The sequence below is a fragment of the Diabrotica undecimpunctata genome, chromosome 3 (genome assembly GCF_040954645.1).
Source record: "Diabrotica undecimpunctata isolate CICGRU chromosome 3, icDiaUnde3, whole genome shotgun sequence".
In the NCBI taxonomy this organism is placed as follows: domain Eukaryota; kingdom Metazoa; phylum Arthropoda; class Insecta; order Coleoptera; family Chrysomelidae; genus Diabrotica; species Diabrotica undecimpunctata.
The window spans coordinates 139,847,156-139,868,574 of NC_092805.1; the positions used below are offsets into that span (position 1 = coordinate 139,847,156).

The 21,419-nt window shown below is 32.9% G+C and overlaps 1 protein-coding gene across 1 annotated transcript in view; it reads right to left on the minus strand.

Annotated features, from left to right (window-relative positions):
- The window catches only part of LOC140437476 (uncharacterized), a 411,556-nt gene that overhangs the window by 343,948 nt on the left and 46,189 nt on the right, over positions 1–21,419 (minus strand). The gene's annotated exons all lie outside the window — the stretch shown is intronic.

Below are 21,419 nucleotides of genomic sequence, written 5' to 3' on the forward strand. Positions count from 1 at the left end.
TAACTCCGCTTTCTATATTAACCAAAAGATGATTAGTCCAAGGTCGCAATACATTGTGGCTTTTTCGAGATCATAGATTTGTAGGATCAATACTTGTGATTTTGTGCCAAACTGCTTCTGTTATTTTAGTCTTGTTTTTCAGTAAAGCTGACTTGCAGATACCGCATCTTTTATGGTTTCAAAATTTCAAAGTGTTGTGGTATGCATAATATCCACCACATATCGAAAATTTAAATATATCAAAGCTAGTATTTTGCATCTGTATCTTTGGTTGCCTACCAGTCAAGAGAAAGATCGTTATAACCTCATTCGTTTGTACACGTCTAGTGAATGAACGGAATCTTACGTATGACTCCAATTTGAAGCAATCTTTTTTATCGAAATAGTGAATTTATTTTTGTTGTAAAAAATTTTTTGGAGTAAAGTAAGTATTATTTTTTACTGTAAAAATATTTTTCTACATCGATATTCACAATATTATCTAGCTTTATGATGTCATTTATTATCAAACCATATATACGGTTTCGTATGCATTTCGTCTTAATTGGTATAAATCCGTAAAATCCATTATTAGTTTCGAATGCAATCAATCCAATTTTAGTTATACCGTTTTTAGAGAAATTATCATTTGATTTTTGTTTTCAGAATGGATCCTGGGAAGTTTTATTGCTAATCTAAATACGTTAACTGTATTCCTGGTGATGGAGAACTAAGTGAAGATTATTTAGGTTCAGATTACGATAATAAGTATATTCCTCCATGTCGTAAGTCTTAGTCTGATGATAGTGATAGCAATGAACAAAGAAATTTGGAAGAAAATATACCTATTTGCTCTGGTATAAATAGAATTTTCAACAAAAAAAAAAGAAACCTGAAAAAAAATTATGGAAATCAGAGTATTTGAAGCATTTTAATAAAAGTGATTATGGATTTAAAGGCATTATAGAGCTACCAGAATTTATCCTTGTGTTCGAAAATCCTACAGTTTTTGCTTGTTTTGGTTTCTAGAAGAATTAATGTTCATGATTTTTGAACAATCAAACATAAAAGCTTTTCAGGATAACATAAAAAAACCTGCCAAAATTACCGAAAACGAAATGTGGCAATTCATAGGAACTGTAATATTTATGTCATTTTAAGAATGTCGAGAATTATTGCATGACATTTTAGTTAAATCTGACAGTTGCAGGATCGTAATTGGTTAAATGTGAAAAGGTTATTTTTTTTAAATATAAAATAAAAACTTTAACAATTCAAAATTGTATTTTAATATTAAAGGTAAAATTTTTAATTTACATATTAAAGGATTCGTCCTGTATATAAATTTTTATTGTGCATGATATATGAGAATATAAACATTCTGTATACACGAGTTCTAATAACATGTTAATAGTTATTGGTTAATGAACGGCAGAAACTGGTAATAAAGTTGTCTCAGCTTCTTTTTCTAATTGAAAATAATTTAATAGTTTTAATATTAGTCTTTGTTCCTTCTCGGTATATCTCGGCATATTTAAAATATTTTTATGACAATAAATACAAAATTAAATTTTCACTCTAAAATGTCTGAAAATACTAACCTGGAATGACAATTATCATTTTATCAGTTGACATTGTGAAAGTACTGTCAAGATCGAGACCTTCTGCGTCAAATTATATTTATGCGCATCATTGATTGGATATATATTTAGCGTATTATAAACTCCAATCAATTATACATCCGTAAGTAGAATTCGCTTTAATATACAAATACCCGTAAACGATACATAATTTTCTAAGTTCTATGTATAATAATCACAGACTCACGTTTGTTTCTGTCACTTCTAGCTTAATGCGTTAGAGATAATTCGATCAACTATGACGCACTGAAAGAAGGGTTTGGGACGAACTATATTATCGAAACTACTGATATGCAACTGTGGGTTAACCACAAGTATTTGAATCTATGACCTGCAGTAGATGGGAAATTATAAAGAAACACCTTCATTTTAGTGATAATAGTAACTCTGTTCCTGTTGGTAATCCAGGTCGTCATAAGCTGTTTAAAATTTGACCTCTATTAGATAATATTAAACACCACCTTTTACTGGTTCCCAAGGGGGAAGATCTAGCCGTTGACGAACAAATTATCCTTACGAAATGCCGTCACCACCTCAAATAATATATTCCTTCAAAACCCCACAAGTGGGGATTCAAAAATTAAGTACAGTGCACAGATTCTAAATGTGCCGGTGGGAGATGGCTTCTATGCGCCGTATTATAGTCGATGTATGAGAGAAAGTTTTCAAAATAATGAAATAACAAATAATAATATCAAATTTGTTATTTCATTATTTCGAAAACTTTTTCTCTCATACACCAACTATAATACAACGCATAGAAGCCATCTCCCACCGGCATGTTTAGAATCTGTGCACTGTACTTAGCGGTGTATCAGGTTTTAGTTACGACTTTGATATTTTTACTGGTGATCAAAGTATTACTTTTCCAAATGAAGCGGCTGATTTAGGAGTCAGTGGAAATGTTGTTACTAGACGGACAGAGACAGTGCCAAAGAACGTTAATAATAAAAATTTTTCGATAACTGGTTTATAAGTCAAAAATTATAGATTTATCTTACAAAAAATTAATTGTTGCCTTTAGTTACGGTTTGATTGAACCGTGTTTCAAATTCAGAAATCTCATCCGAAAACGAAATAAAAAAAAGAACTTGGTTTTATTGTAGACAAAGTTGCCCTTGTTGAAGATGTAAACATAAGTCTAATATCTTTGTTCGAAAATAAGCCAGTACATATGTTATCAACTTACGTTGGTATTGAACCTAGAATCACAAGACGTAGGCTTTTCAAAAAAAAAAATGTACAAAGAGATTTGTCTATCATCGTTATAACATTCGTGTACACTTCCCGTCATATAAAACTGGTACACTTTTTTTCCCAATGTAAACCTGGGTTCAGACTGGATACAGTGGTTCGTGAATTAATTCGCTGTTGACATCACAGATAACGGAATTGCACTAAATCTAATTTAAAAAAAAGTTATTATAGATAGGTATTATTTTTATCGTTAACAATAAAAAACCGTATTTAATAAATTAATTTAATAACCAGAGATAGGGTTCAGCTAATATCCAAAATATTTGAAGGATCTTTAAACCTAGATTGTTGGCACAGGGAACATTGGAACGCATCTACTGTATCTAATTTTTTACTTCAATTGCCTAGCGAACACGAACTGTATTTTGTATCAATAAGTTTAGTCACAGGCCAACTACCAAAATTAATTTATTATTTATTATATGAACGATAACATTAACAAAAACTAACATTATACTTTATCCTACGTAGATTATAAAGTGACAGATCCAATACCTCACTGTAATGTTTTATTATAATAATTTAAAGTTATGTCTAGATTGATTTTATCTATCACTATATTTGAATTGAAATATTTTCATAAATTATAATAAAACACAAATCAAGGTATGAGTACTTAATTGAGATAATGAAAAATTACAAAATTAATATGAGATTTTTTTAGGATGCATGTTTAAACAAATTTAATGTGACTGACTGATCGAGAATGCTCGATGTTTTAGTTTTTAGAATAGCGGAATATTTTCAAAACTAGCGGTCTGTCACACAGCCCTGCTTTTAGCTGATTTCATATATTTTCGTTGAACTGGCAACAGTGCCCTAAAAATTAGAATGACACATGTGACAAGATCAACTTACACAACTTGAAAAACCTGATTTTCGGTAATAAGAGTTGTACCAGTTTTTTATGACGCGAACGGTACACTGTTATAATAACCCCAAAAACCCCCCGAGTAATGACTTTTGACTGATTTTGAATGAAAATGGCATATAACTCCACGAGATGAGATCCATCCGGGGCACTAGGTAGCTGGTGGACCATCGTCTTTATATTATATTCGTATTTAGCGACCACCAAAACTCCAGAGTAACCAAACTCAAAACAGTTACTCATAATGATCACCAAATAGTCAGATATATGTATTTACGAATTTTGTTGTTTTGCGAGACATGCCATTCCATTTTTCCTTTATTATTCACTCGCATTAACCTTTTCTACTAGCGGACCAACTCGACATCGAGTTTTGATGTAAGTTTTGCTGATATTTAAGAGGGGCGGAGTCTAACGATCCATCGTTTCCGTCGCCTGGTGTAAATGTTCCAAAAATCCTAAAAATAAACTGTATCGACGCCAATTTTTTTAAATTGAAAATCGATACAGTAGTTTTTTAGGATTTTCAGGAAGATTTACATTAGGAAACGGAAACAATATGATTGTTAGACTCTGCCCCCCTTAAATAAAAAACGGAAGTAAAACAGGAAGTAACTTTTTTTTGCATATTTTAGATTGTAAAATGCCACGTTTAAGAAAAAGAAGTCTGTTTGAGAACTCTAACTAACTAACTAACTAAATTTATATTTAAATATTATTTAAATTAAAAAAATAAAGAAAACAGTATGATGCTCCGCGCTAGTCTACACTACCGCCTACTGTTCCACTTTTTTGAGAATACGCCACAATTTTACTTTATAATAAGTTTATTTTTTATTTATTTATTTACACTAAACCTAATTTAAAGTAAAATTGTGGCTTATTCCCAACAAAATTAATAATATATTTCTAACTAATAAATTAAAAACAAAGTAATGCTTACCTCATTATTTAATTCTTCAAGTATTAAACTCAAAACGTAGTCTACATCTCTAAATATCAATCACAACACCTCACACACGCTGCACTAGTTGGAAACAGAATACTTTCTAACTAAACATAAAAATAAAAAAATACCAACTCATCAGATAGTGTAAAACAGACCCCATAAATTAAAATCGAAGACAGGAGGATCCCGAATTTTGAGTGGTCATTATCGTTATTTCTTAAGTGAAAACACTTGGTGCATTCCAGCATTCGGGAATTGACGCGTTGTTGCATTGTGTATAATATTGAATGAGAAATGGATTTTAATATATTTATATATATTTTAAAAATACATTGAAAATTAGGACTTTAAATTTTGAAGAATGAAACCTGTAAAATTCCTATACGTTACTATAGGAAAAATTCATTTTATGGCCGCCATTTTTAAGCTGGTTCGAATTTTTTAAATTTTAAACGTTAGGGGGAATCTACTTAACAATCTGTTTAATTATCCGAAAAAATTATTCTCCTATCTATCACCGTTTAGGAGGAGTATTGCGCACAAGAAAAGGGCTTAGCCTTTTAGTATATAAGATTCGTTTTAAAAGTTGTAACATTTGGATTTGCTTTCCTCATGTAGCTGTAGCTTCCTCCGTGAAAAATTCTTCAATCATTAACAGCTTAAATTATTTTTATCATCTTAACAACAAAAAATTGATTGTTATACTAAGAGGTATGAACTAGATGAATTTGTCACACGATCCATGTAAATGTATCACATTTCTAACTTTATTTCAAGTATTAACAACTCAAATAATTTTAGAAATTCATTATATGTAATATAAAAGTTTACTTTATTACACAACACCACCAGGGTGTTTAAGTATTGAACACATTTCCAAAAACTGCCTTTTAACGAGATTACGTTCATTACCAAGAATCTTAACTTCATTAAAGTCCACTTTGTGTTTAGTGTTAATAGTATGCTGGGCAAGAGCACAAGTAGTATGCTTAGATAAGTTGATATCAGAGCGGTGTGTCGTAAGACGCCGTCTCAATGATCTCCCTGTCTGCCCGATGTAGCATATTTATATATATATATATATATATATATATATATATATATATATATATATATATATATATATATATATATATATATATATATACAACCATATAATCAGAAATACGTATTTATGTTTGCCGTTTATTATCGATGTACCTATTTTGTTTGTTGTTTTCCTATTTTGCGGGACATGGCATTACATTTTACCTTTAGTATTCACTGGGACTAACCTTTTATATATATATTATTTATTAAAAAATTTGCATTTTTAATTAATTCCGCATTGAAAATACCTATTTGCTCTTTAATGTTTTTTCTGTGTATATACTTCCATAAATAAATACCGGGAAATGACACGTTATTTTTTCAACTATATTCTGGATCAGTGAGCATTCACGTTTCCGTGCACCGCATCCGGATTAAAATATTATATAATAGAAGGACTGTCAAAACTTTCCCGCAAAACATTCGCCGTTGACAAGTGATGGATTTTGCAGTCTCGTTATTTGTGATTCTTGAAACCGGTGGATTTGTCGGTCAGGCGCTACGTCATTAATTATAATTTATCCCCTTACCTTTGCTGATTCTGTAGCAATTTATTAATCAATGTAACGATCAAATAAATTAAAAAAGTGTTTTTCACACCAACACTCTGGAAATTAAATTGAAATTTGTCAATTACCATAAAGTTTAAATATTGTTAAAATTTGTGATATCAAAACTGACTAGCGTATTGTTGGAATTGTAAATTATTTATGTTATTTGTTGTGGCTTAACTGCATATAAACATTATATTTAACTTTAACAGGCCGACGACAAGTGCAGGAAATATATTGAGGAACTGTTTGATGACGAAAGAACAGAAATACAAATCAAAAATATATCGACTGGTACTAACATAACCTTCGATGAAATGGAAAGAGCTATACAACTATCAAAGAATAAAACTACTCGACGATGAATGCAAACAATCTCTTCTAAAACTATTTAATAAAATATACGAAACAGGTCAAATACTAATAGACTAGCTACTGTAAAACATTTGCTATGATACCGAAGAACATAAACACTAAGCAATGAAGCGATCATCGCACTATCAGTATGTATTAAAGATTTTCTTGAGAATACTACACTTAAGAATTTACAACAGAATAAAAGTATAACTAAGTGAAACACAGTTTGGTCTCAGAAACAATATTGGAACCAGAGAAGCATTATTTAACAGAAGGCCTTTGAGTGGGTCACCCACGACAAACTGATCATTTTCTTGAAACAGGTGGAAATTGGTGACTTAAACTTCTGTATTATCGGAAATTTGTAGTGGCATCAATGTGCAATCATTAGAATTGATCAGAACACGACAGAAGCAGTGGATATACGACATGGGGTAAGGTAAGGGTGTAATTTTTTATGGTATGGTATGGTAATTTTTTCATAAATGAATAGGGCTTTCTATGAAGAATACAAATCCACTATAAAATACAAATCTATCGAGGTGGTCTTAAGTCGTCTTTGTAACTATGCTACTCATATGTTTTCAATTATATGTTCAAAGGTACTGATCGCTATGGTACTGATTGCTTTTAGTGAAAACGAGTTGCAACGATTTATAAACAGGGTGACCAAAACATGTGTTGAATATGGGCTAAAACTTACTATTTATAAGACAAAACTAATGGTTGTCAGCAAAACAGAGTTACACCAATGAACATTAGAGCAGATGGAGTAAAGTAAGAAAGAGTAGTCGATAAAATCACCTATTTGGGCACCAATGTTAAATGTAACTCGGATATGAGCAAAGAAATCAAAATACGCATTAAAAAAGGAAGAGCCTCCTTCTATAAAGTAAATAAAATTCTCATTAATAAATCAGATTATTACGCTGCTACATATTCTCCACATTGCTGTATGGCATGGAGAGCTACGCTCTTACAGAAAAAGTAATGAAAAAATTGGAGGCTTTTGGGATGTGTATTTACCGACGAATATTGCGAATAAGTTGGGTTTATCGAATAAGAAATTTAATAAAATAGTTTTACGCTAAATGAAAAACAGCACAGAAATAACAAAAACAATAAAACTTTGAAAGTTACATGTAATGAGACATTCAGAGAGATATAACTTTCTGCACCTGGGCAAAAATGGCCAAAATTTCGGAGCAAAACTGCCGGAAGAAGGGGCCAAGGCCGAAGAAAAACATCCTGGCTCGTAAACCTCCGAGAGTGATCAAGAGACATCCGCTAATCTGTTTCGAGTAGCTGTAAACAAAATTATTATTGCCAATATGATCGCCAACTTTCGATACTAGGACAGGATACTATAAAAAGAAGAAAACAAGCCACAATAACAGTTTCAGAATATGACTTTAACTACAATTTTATTTAAATTAAAAGAGGGAATTTGTTGAACTTTATGCAAGTTCTACATAATATAGGTTTCAAATAAAAAGAAACTGGATACCAGAAAAAACCTTTGTGAGAGAAGTTCTGGTATACACCAGACAATTAAATGTCTAAGAAAATATAATAATATAAAGTACTTGGATCAGCGTTTCCTAACCTGTGGTCCCCGGACCCCTGGGGGTCCGCGAGCATGTATTAGGAGGTCCGCGGTTTGATCTATGGACGTTTAAATTATTATATAAATGTCAGCGATCACTACACAAAAACAACATACAAAGTGCGCTAATAGTGATGAAAAGGTCACATACGATCCATTCACAAAGATCGAATCTCTTCGAAGACCCGAATTAGGGTCATTCGAACTATAGGGTCACAGGATGTGATTTTATCAATCACGGTCTTCGATTCATATCGATATCCGAGATTCATACGATAATTCATGAACCGCAAAGGAATGTTCAAACGCTGATTTCAGTTTCCCAGAACGGCGAAACCTTTATGTTGCAAAACTGTAAAATTATATGAAATTATATACACTCGAATTGTCCAGTCAACGAGTCAATGGTCCATGGTCCCGTAAAATGTTCTGTTTATTTTAAGGATTAAAATTGTTGTTTTTATTCATTTTATTAGTCGTGGGTTTACACGCATTGTTTTGTACTGTGTTCCATTGAAGTGTGGATCACTTTATAGGTAAGTATTACGTTTTTAGTGTGATTGTGGCAATGAAATGCTGGTAGCCAAACGATTCCGAAGCAAATGAAAGACCATCGACTTCAAAGATTATACGTTAAATTATCAGGTAAAATAAAAACTATAACCCGTTTAGTCTCGCGGCCTACAGTAATGGATCTCTTTGAATAATGATAAAAAAATTATTCAAAAACATCGACGCCGTTTAGCATACTGAAGAGTCACTTGGACGTATTAGCGTCAGCTACTTAGCGGGGTGCGGGCGTATGCACAGTTTTCAGCAATAATTGGCGGCCACTGGTTAAGGGTAAAGCTAAGAACAAATTTTTAACACGTGTCGTATAACACGTGTCAACACGGCATGTCAGAATGCGACATATTAGATATGCCAGACACATATATGTGTTGTAAAACGTGTGCTGACATTTTGATGTTTTAAAACTAGTAAAATAGTACATAAAATATAATTTAGCACCTACAAGAAGAGATAGATTGGTTAGATGAGGAAGAGGACATAGTAGCTGTTACTGCAGCATTGTTTGTGCTACGATATAAATCCAGAGAGTACTGGGTTCATCCAATACACGAACGTAGACACGAATTTGTTGAATATCATGTTCTGTGGCCCGAAATCAGCAATGGTGATGAGAGGTGTAAAATGTATATCAGGATTACAAAAAAGGAATTTTTTTTTGATGACAGAAAAAAGGAAGGGAACGACTTTTAATTACTTTAAGGTAGGTAACAACAAAATCTTCTTCTTCTTCTGGTTCCTATCCGTTTCGGATGTTGGAAATCATATTCGCAATCATGACCTTGCTCGCTGCGGCTCGAAACAGCTCCGTTGAGGTTTTCTTAAACCATGTTCTTAAATTCCGCAGCCATGATATTCTCCTTCTACCGGGTCCTCGCTTACCTTTGACTTTACCTTGCAATATAGACTGCAGCAGGGAGTAACGGTGCTGATTTCTCATAACGTGTCCCAGATATTGCAATTTTATGCGTTTGATCGTAAACACAATCTCTGGGTCCTTCTTCATTTCAACAACAAAATAAACTACTATAATTTCTTAAACACAACCAATAAATCAAGTACGAAATTATTCTAAAACTAGACATAATATTGTTGGAAAAGTAGGTCATATTTTTAGAGTTATGTAAAATTATCTAATGAGGTGGAAATGGTACTTCCTTGAGTATTTTCTGAAAAATTAATAACGGTTTGAGATTGTTCATCATTGTGAGGAAAATAATGTCTAGATGGTGACTGTACAAAAATTTTAGAGTCATTCGAGTAGGTAGTTACAGAAGACAGAACTGGTGAAGTTAGTGTTACAACTTGGGGTTGTACGACGGGTGGTATAAAAATACTGCATCCCTTTTTTTATTTTCGTTCTATCTCAAACTGCCAATATCCCAAAAGTTTTCCGTCTAAAAGCGTTGGTAAAATGATCTTTAGAATAATTCAGATTTTCAGATGTTTTTTTGATTAGTCCTTCTTGTCACATAAAAAATTTTAGCTTTTTCTGCATTGGGTATTTTTATTTAAACTTTAGAAGGTCCTTATATTTTTCATGTTTCATGTATTTCATGTATACGTTTCATATTTTATTAGGTGAAATTTAACCTGATTAGCGCGTATGCAAAACCAGATAGTAATAGGACTGCCTAATATTGGACTGGATTACTGTTTTGTTAACATTTTTTTAACGTTATATATGTATTTTAAAACGTATTTAAATTCACTAATAACTATGATATTACCTATATATACGCTTTGTCGAAATCTACAAAAGCCGTGTATTACATATAATAATCAAGTTTTAGTCTAAAATAAATTCTCTGATACTAAATGAAATAGTGAATATTAATTACATATGGATTATTTTAATTAAATTATGGATTTACTGTTAACAAAAAACCAGAGCTATCTAAATGATTAGTTTATTTTCAGCCTACTTTATGTTTAAATAGGGGTAATAATTTGAAATATATGTATTTCAAATTATGACCAGTGTATTTAATTTTGATAAACGAAGGTTACATAATTAACCACTTTTTTTAATTAATCAATCAATCAATAATTCCTTGCTCATTCTCAAACATAAATAAATAAAACCTTAAAATTAATAAATAATAATTTAATAACTATTCATATAATATTGGCATAGCAACAAACTAAATGCGTTTATCCTACTGTGTAAAACTTAACTAACTAACTAAAGAATTTAAAACCAAAGCATGATGAATAGAATATTCTAACTAATAATAGTAATAATATTTTTAACAATAATAACAAGACACAAGTCAAATATCATAATAATAGGTATCTAAAATTAGTTAACTTGACTATTAGAGGAATTGAAGGCAGTATTACTTAAATCTGGTTATTAACCCTGGAACTGCACGGTTGGGTCTCAGAAACCCAGAGAGTCATTCATTGCAATGTGACATGCGTATGAGTGGTTTATGTGTGTCGTCACTTTATGTAAATTCAGTCTGTCGTAAGCCGAGTTAGAATACGGGTCATCCGCTGCATTTTAGTGAAACAACGAGGTAAGATATTTCCAGAAGTAAAAGCATGGGTACCCTGGACCCAAGGGTGATGTTTACGGTAATAATTTTGTTTCAACTTATTTTTATTTATTTTAGTATAATGGCGTTAACTAGTAGAGAAAATAGTCGAGTAAAGGCATCAACTAGCAGAGAAAATCGTCTTCCCTTAACTGAGGTAGAACTACAGAGAGAGGCAGACAATTTATGGGAGAATAAGAGTGAAAACGACATCGTAGACGATATGTTTGGAGGGGACGAGTCTGATGAAGATTATGTTGAAGAGCAACTGTCAGATAGCAACAGTTAACAAAGCGACAATGAAGACGAAATAGTGGATGAACCAGTTAGAAATCTAGTTTACTGGGGAAAAATGGTCATCGGTGGAGCACACAAGCACCAGCAAGACAGGGTCGTACAAGACGAGAAAACATTGTAATACATTTACCTGGCCCCAAAGAAGAAGCAAGCACAGTTTAATCTCCTGAACAAACTTGGAATTTGTTGTTGAACGAACAAATGATAGATGTTGTTTTGCACTCAAATGAAGAAGTCATTCGTAAATGCAATGATATTAGACAGCAGAGTTACATAAGACCAGTAACTAGAACAGAAGTGAAGTCTTTCATTAGGCTGTTATTTTTAGCAGGTGCATTACGATTATCTAACTGTAACTTAGATGAACTTTGGTCAGTAAAATTTGGAAATGGAATGTTTCGGGCGACGATGTCACAGCAGCGATTCCAATTTATAGCCTTATGTCTGAGGTTTGATAGTAAGGACAGTAGAGCAGAAAGAAAATTACTAAGCATGCCGAGAAGGCGTTCTATCGAAAACTCCATTCCACTGCTGAAAATGCCAATAAATCATACCTAAGCCAAGAAGAAATTTAGGAGTTTTGGATAAATCAACTTTCCACACCAGCTTTTCTTAACACCAATGCTGGATGGATGGAAGATACGACGCACAGCTGTCAACACTACCGTACAACTTTCTACGAACCCTTCACCACAGAAGAAGTCTCTAATATCGTCAAAGAGCTTCATAACTGGAAATCTCCTGGACCAGACGGAGTTCAACACTATTATTAATTAACACTAATTTATCGTGTTATTTCTAATCCGCAGGAAATACCATCATTCCTAACTCAGGAAACAGCTTATTTAATACCGAAGGATCAAAATAATACCTGCGTATTAAAAGCGATTAACCCACTATCTCAGCTATTGAACTACACTGACTCAGGTTTTAGCATTAAAAACAACATTACTGTAGTGGCAAAGCTTAATCATCTGTTGTATATGGATTATTTGAAACTAATGGCTTCAACTCAAAATCACTTAGATCAAATGCTAAAAACTAAAGAAACTTTTTCAAATGATATCAATATGCACTTTGGGTTAGACAAATATCGTGTACTAAATATAGTCAAGGGAAAGGTTCAGCCCTGAGGATTCGATATGCAAAATGGAAAAGACATCTAGGAGTAAAGCAAGCGCGCAAAATTAACTATAAACAAATGAAAATCGAATTAACATCAGAGTTCATACGAAGAGTAAAACAGCTACTTTGCTCACATCTTAATAGTAAAATGGATATAGAAACTCTTCAGCGAAAAGTACAAACACACCTCACAAAGGCACAAAAACACCATCCTCGAAGTGCAGTAGAAAAAAACGACATTACCGCGGTATTTAGGAGGACCGAAGAACCTCCTAGAAAACATAAAAAAGCTGGGACTAATTAAACATCTATATAAGATCATGCAGAAAGCTGTGCTAATTTCGACGTCCAGATGCGTGCAAAAATTTTTGGGAGATACACCGACGTACCAAGTCACCTAGTACTCGATAACAGGGAAAGAGTCCCACCAGAACTCAATCCTTTTGATTCCATAGGTATCTGGGATGAGTGAATTTTCCCCTTAGAGGGAGTGTGAGCCGTATGGCTAAATCTGGATAATATCATCATCAGTGGTGCTACAGCTCTAGTTGAGCCTTGACCTTTCCTAGTCTATTTCGCCAGTCGTTTCTGTTCATCGCCAACCGTTGCCAATTTGCCGTGCCGATTTTCCTTGCGTCCTCGTCCACACCGTCCCTCCATCTCAGTCATGGTCTGCCTCTACTCCTATTTCCCACTGGGACCGATAATAGAGTTCGTCTGGGTGGGTAATTTTCATTTGCTCTTGACACATGTCCAGCCCATCTAAGCCTACCTATTTTTATGAAGGATATTACATCTCTACCATTTACTATTTTTTTATACTTCTCGTACAATTCGAAATTATATCGCCTTCTCCAAATACCATTCTCACAGAATGCGCCCATTATTCTTCTTAGTATCTTCCTTTCGAAGACGAGCAGAAGATTTGCGTCTGTTTTGGAGATGGTCCATGTTTCTGACCCTGGATAATAACAAGCACAAAAACTCTTACAGGATAACAAGCAGATATATGTGCTACTCTTGACGTCAAGATGCCTACGAACATTTTTGTGAGATACTCCGACGTGTCAAGTCACCTAGGGCTTGATAACATAGGAAGAATCACACCATAGCTCAATCCTTTTAATAATGTAGGTCTTTGGAATAAGTGAATTTTTTTCTCGCCCAAAAACAAAACGTTTTTATCGTCTTCACTGACTACAACAAAACCTTTGATTCAGTACCGCATGAATAGCCTATAGATATAATAAAAATACATAAAGTCGATGATAATATAGTGACTTTTTTAAAGCATTATACTGACGAAGTAGATTACTCAAACTAACATTCAAATACTTGATAAAAATAACATCGAAACTGTAGATATCCCAATTAACCGGGCCTTTTTTCAGGGGGACTCGTAAGTCCACTTTGGTTCTGTTTAGCGATGAACCCACTATGTCAGCTACTAAACTTCACTGACTAAAGTTTTAGCGTCAAAAATAACAATACTGTTGTGACAAATACTGTTGTGACGAATGCTGAAAATACCTTGGACAGCAAGGAAAACTAATGAAGAAGTGCCAAGGAGCGTCAAAAAAGATAGAGAACTACTAAAGACCGTTAAACATCGAAAAATGTCTTATCTGGGACATATAGTAAGGGAAAGTCGATATTAAATATTACAACTGATCCTTAAAGGTAAAATAGAGGGCCTTAGAGGTGTAGGAAGAAAACAAGTTTCTTTGTTAAAAAACATTCGTGAATGGACACAGATAACAAATGCAGGACAATTATTTTATATTGCAGAAGATCAAGAAGCTTTCGCAATGGTGATCGCCAACGTCAGGTAATTCTGATATGGCACGCGAAGAAGAAGAGAAGTTTGGGCAAAGCTTAATCATCTATTGTATATGAATAATTTGAAATTATTGGCGTCCAGTCGAAACCACCTGGATCAGATGCTGGAAACTGTGGAAACTTTCTTAAATAATATCAGTAAGCACTTTGGACTAGACAATTGTTCTAAATATTGTCAAAGAAAAGGTTCAGCCTGGAGGTTTTGATATGCAAGATGGTCAAAACATCGAAGCAATGGTTGAAAATTATATATAATATTATCTCGGGCTAAAGAAATGGCGGAAAATTGACCATAAACAAATGAAAACCGAACTAACTTCTGACTTTGTGCGAAGAGTAAGACAACTAAATCGGTCATACATTAATAGTAAAAATCTGTTTAACATTTGTATTGTCTCTGGGTACGCCTGGACCCAGTAGTAAAATTTAAATGTTTATATATTATTTATTATATCGTAAATTTTAGAAGTGATGTTTCATCATATCCTTAAGATAAGGTGTATATACAATTTAACGTATTTGTGTTTTGAAATATCAGTTTGGTTTTCTTTAAATTGAAAGAAACACATCTACTGTTTATATCTGCACCTGTATCCAGAAGTGTTTCCAAATGTATGTGATGTTTGTTTTGTTTATTTTTCGGAGAAGGGTGATTCGATTTTATGGGTTCTATTTTCGGAAGCGTTTGTCGAGTATCTTTAGTGTTGTACCAGACTTGATCGCTTAAAGTTTAGAGTTGAGAGTGGTGTACAATCATTTGTGAGAAACAGAATAATAAGCGCTTGTTGAAAAATGAGCTCCAGGAGAGGACTTACATAAGAGGAATTACTAAAAATCCTTGAAGCAGACTCAGCAAATGAAGATAAATCTACCAATTTAAATACCATCATCAATATAGAACGTGGCATAAGACAAGGAGATAGTCGGTCAACGGCTCAATTTAATATCATACTAGAAGGAGTATTTAGAGACGCAGACATAAAAAAGTCCATTTACAAAAGTTATGAGGAAGTGGGAAAAGATAGAAGACAAGGATATATGCGGAATAATCTACCATGGTTAATGGATTAAAAAAGCTTAACTCAATTATTAAGCGATCTATGCTCTACCTTAATTTATCAGTCTGGATATAACTAAAAACATACACTGTCATAAAGATTTTTTTTATCTAAGGCTAATTGTGCGCGTTTCTTGCAAATATTGCCCAATGCATTATACACTCAGGTGCAAAAACATCGATCCATGGGTATTATTTGCTGAATAAAGAAAACGTTTGAAGATATTAGTTTTAAATCAGGTATATATATGTAAAAGTATATGTTAGATTAAAATAATTTTTACAGATTATGCAAAAAAATCTATTTATAATAAATATAATCTAAATATAAATTTATTTATAGAAACATAAGCCAAAACTCAAAAATACAAGAATATTCAAAACTTTCTGAAATTAAGAAAAACATTGATAATAAATCAATATCTAGTGTTTCCCCTCGGGTCCTTATAATAGCCTGTACACGTCTAGGCATTGAGGTAATTAACCTCTGGATATCAAATTGATCCAATTGGTTCCATATTTCTTGAAGAGCCGCTGTAAGTTCAGCCAAGTTGTTTGGACAGGGTACTCGTGCTCGAAGAGGTCTTCCCATCATATCCCATAGATCTTCTATGGGATTGAGATCGGGACTGCAAGCTGGCCAGTTCATACGGACAATTCCCACCTCTTCTATAAATTGGTTGACGATTCTAGCACGGTGAGGACCCGCGTTGTCGTCTATAAAAATAAAATTAGCTCCAATGAAAGGAGCAAAAGGTACCACATGCTAATTGAAAATACTTGTTATGTATCTTGCAGCAGTCATAGAACTTCTATCTACAATAATAATCAGTATGGGCTTCTGAACTGATACCAGCCCAAACCATAACGGAACCCCCCCCCCCTCCGTGTCTTCTCCAAACCCTTTCTTGGCCATCTGGTGACCTTAGACAAAATCTGGACTCATCTAAGAACAATACATTGCTCCAATCTGAATCACTACAGTTTTCTTGTTCTCTTGCAAAAGCAAGGCGAGCTCTGCAATATTCTATGGATAGTATTCCTTCTGGATAATAAATTACCTTCTACAAGTCGTCAACGAACTGTCCATCTGCTTACATCCACATTTCTTACTTCGCTTAGACGATTTGCCAGTTCAACTGAAGTTAGATGCCGATTTCTTAAACATGATGAGACCAGAAATCGATCATCTCTATCGGATGTTACTCTTCTACGACCTGATCCTGGTCTTCTTGTGAAGTTACCGGTGTCGATAAAACGCCGAACTGCTCTTTGAGCCGAAGATCGACTAACACCCAACATTTCAGCTGCATAATATTGGCTACGACCATCTTAAACTAAAGTAATCGCTCTTGCAGCATCTGTCGGAGTTAGAGACATTTAGAAAGGATAATTAAATAAAAATATAACACGTTTTAAAAACAAAATCACTACACTAGTTGAATTAAAAAGAACATTCAATGAAAAATATCTACTTGCTTCAGACTCTTTCTGACAAAAACCTAAAATACCAATTTGTTTTAAGAAATATAAAAAGCAATATTAAAAATATTATTTTATTTCTTTTATGTAGGGTACACCTAAATTTACATACGTAATTTAATGTCTCTAAAATTATACAACTTCAAATAAATAAGAAATTAATAATGGATCGATTTTTTTGCACCTGAGTGTATAATAGAGTGTCTGAAATGAATAATAATTAGTATAAACATATTGACAGTGTAAACTGCAGTAAAAACTAAAGGTTTATTTCTTAAAATCTGTTTGATAAATATCTTTCCAAACTTATTTTTCAAACCATTGAAATAGAAAATAAACCACAAAAAATTACAACTATAAACATTTTTTAAATAAAGAATTCAAAAATAAATTCTCCGTAAAGTCATATCTTTCGAATGAAGTTTAAACGTAGTAACGTTCCTACCAAACATTTCCACATTGAACTGTGACACGACAAAACTTTCCTGCAAAATATTTGCAGTTGACAAGTGATAGATCTACCTGTCTCGTTATGTGCGGTTTTCTGAAATCGCTTGATTTGTTGGGACGTTGGAACGCATCATTAATGTAAATTATAAGATGAATAGGAATGAATAGCATGCCATTTGATGGTATATGGCGTACAGGACTGCGCCTTTCATGAAAAATCACAGTCGTATATCAGTTGATCTGAAATCAATGCCATAAATTTTGCTTTATACCTCTTTGGAAAGCACAGCCAACTGCAGAAAATAGTTTATTATAGATTATTCCTGGTTTAAAATCAATTTTGTAAGTAGTGCAGTATTTTATGTAACTTACAAAATATAATTCATTTCTGAGCATACGTGCAGTCTCTAAAATCTTTAGGAATGAATAAAAGCAAGCTTTCACAACTGATTTCGTTGCAAAAACATTGAAAAGATTATAGCTTTGATTTGTTTAATATAGAATTACAAACGATTTAAATAAGCTAAGCAAAAAATTTTAAAAAGTCAGAATAAAAATAGTTATTATTATTATACATAAGGGAGGGCAGAGGAACTAAGTCCCTATTATGCCCAAAAACAAAGAAATTTCATTGATAACCTACTAGTAAAAAACAAAAATTACAAATAAAAGAAATAGAATTACAATTTTTGGTTAAAAAGAAAAACAATATTTTAACTATAATGTAAAAAGGTCAAGTGTGTTTTTAAACGAGTTGGTAGAGGGAGCAGAGACAATGTTATCGTTAAGGTTATTCCAGCACTCAAAAACTCTATTTGGTAAAAAGTTCTGCCTTGATCTTGTAGAAAAATTTTCTTTTTTCAGTTTGAACTGATTACCTCTGAGGCGTTCATCTTGGTTAATGGTAAGCATTTCACCGAGATTTCCAAAATTGAATTTTAGTATTTTAAAAGTTGTAATTAAGTCTCCACGTTCTCGGCGAAGTTCAAAAGAAGTTAGATTAGCAATACTAAGTCTTTCTGCATAAGAAGGTCTTCTCGGTCCCAAAGAAATTCGAGTGGCTTTTCTTTGGACGTTTTCCAACATAGTCTTGTCTCGAACCAGATCAGGATACCATGTTGGTCTAGCTTATTCAAGTATGGGTCTTACGTACAGAGTGTAAAGTTTACAAAATGATTGCATTAAAACTCTCGAAAAACACCTCCAAATAAAATACAGTCTGGAGTTCGCACGTTTACAAATAGAGGTAATATGGTCGGACCAGTGGCGGCTAGTGTGGTTAAATTTTGGGTAGGCCAAGCCAGCAAATTACATATAGCTATGTGTAATCAGTGACGGATCCAGAAGGAGGGGTCACGGGGTCATGACCCCCCCCCCTAACTAATTTTTTAATGATTTCTCTGTTCATTTTAACTTCTGCGTGGTATCTAATTTTTGCGATTTTTGATTTTTCATCTAGCAAAGCCCGAACAGAAAACGCCCTCTTCTGTACATCCTTAAAGGGCAGGAAATTACTTAAATGTTCCTTGAAACTGGAATGTTTTTTAAGAAGGCGGGCATATTTTTTAAATCAAAGTATCCTTCACAATTCCATACACATTTCTTATTAGAAAATAATAAACACGGCCAACAATATAGTCTGTTTTTCGTAATACTTCCAGACAACCATTTGTAGACATCATACCTACCAAGAGAAATTAAAAGTACGCACCTTTTTCCCATTTTTTTGGTCAATGCGCAATGTTGGAGTAGGCCTTTCATTCATAATAATTTTTTTTCTATCAATTTCAGTCATTTTTATGTATCAGTTATAAAACAATCTCACAATATATAAGTTGCATACAATCAGGCGATATAGAAATCACGCAAATCTGATTTTTTTTCTTCGAATTTTATTAAATTTATTTGGGCAACCGTGCACTTGTTTGCAATTGTGTTGTTTGTTTAAAAATATGTTACAATTATATATTATGTTGCATATTTTTTTATCATAATTTAAAAGAAAATTTATATTACAATTTGATAATTACGTTACAAGTGACAACGATGGTCGCCGTAGGCCCGATCGTCTGGTGCCTAAACAGCAAGCATAAACACGACAATAATAATCGCTGTCCGGCAAGCTGCATAACTTCAAACGCTTTTTGTACGGGGATCTTACGTGAGCTGGGTCGGCCAGTTCCGATCGGGCCTATTAATGATATTTAAAATGCCTTAATACGATTCGATGCTTTCTGTGGTAATATAATAACATAGTTATTTTAACTGAAGTTAATGTATTGAGTGATTTAGTACATTTAAAAGTTATTTACATGCATTAACATAATTTTTGAATATATGTTTTTCAATTTTGAAGCTCTTAAAATTATTAGGTAGGCCCGGCCTATCCTGCCTACCCCCAAAAGCCGCCACTGGGTCGGACCAAGTTAGGCTATTGTTTATGCTAACACCAAGATCGTTATACGACAACACAGAATCTAATGGCTGTCCGTTAACAAAGTATGGCACAAGTGGGTTATTTTTACTAATTCGGTTAAAACTGTTCCAAAAAATACTCAATAATAATTAATACTAAAATATTTTTAACAGTTTCATTAACTAAAACTGGTTAAAAACTAAGTAGTGTGCTAACTTTAACAGTGAAAAAGTCGTGAAATTGGACGAAATCTGTAAGTGATTTTAATCTAATTACAGATACTTACGTCAAAACAAGTTTCTATTATCTATATTTCCTTATGTCATTATAACCAAAATGGATGAATGTAATACTTCAGGGGCATCGAGGTTTTAAACCTTATTGACATCATATCAAAGCTTCTCATATTCTGCAGCATTAATCAACTCAACTCCAAAATTCCCTTTCAAAAACAAGCTATTTTGTATAAAGCCGGGTACACAGATGCCACTAAATTGGAAAAGTAGCTGGCATACCAGTTTCTTGCCAGTAACTGACAAGCACAAAACATATTCTTGCTAGTAATTGGCATGCCAGTAGCTCGCTTGCCTATACTGGCAAAGCGAAAAAGCAGGGTCGATTTTACACATGCCTGTGCTAGTAAACAATCGAGTGGTTTTCATCTGAAACTAAAGTACTTGTTTTGTAATTTAAAGTTTTTGAGTTTCCAAAAAAAAAAACAAATTGGATCCATGGAAGATATTCGGAAATAATTAAACAAGCAAATATTGCTAATGACTACAGATGTTGTTAGAAATTTAATAATGAATCTAAAGCAAAACTTAAAAAAGGGAAAAATTTGGACCAGAAATCGGATTAGTAGGCGAAAAAATCTTGGAGTAGGTATTTATTTACTTAGAGACATGAGATTTGAAGACTTAGAAGGGGAGAGTAACCATTTAAGAATGCTTCTGGTAAATTTGATGAACTGCTTGGAAAAATTAAGAGCAATACCATATGCGAGAAGCGATCCCAGCAAGGACTAAATTGGAAATAACTCTTAGATTTTTGGCTACTGGCGATTCATATAAATTATATATATATATATATATATATATATATATATATATATATATAAATATATATATATACATATATTTATATATATATATATATATATATATATATATATATACATACACTACACATCATATAATATTTGTCAAGAAAATCAATGTATTTATTATTTGCACTTTGAGTAAGTAATATGAAACTCAATATTAGATTAGAGTACTATAAATTTGCAGATGTAAATATTTATTTTTAAATTGAATTATTTATGTATATCGATAGATATAATTTTAA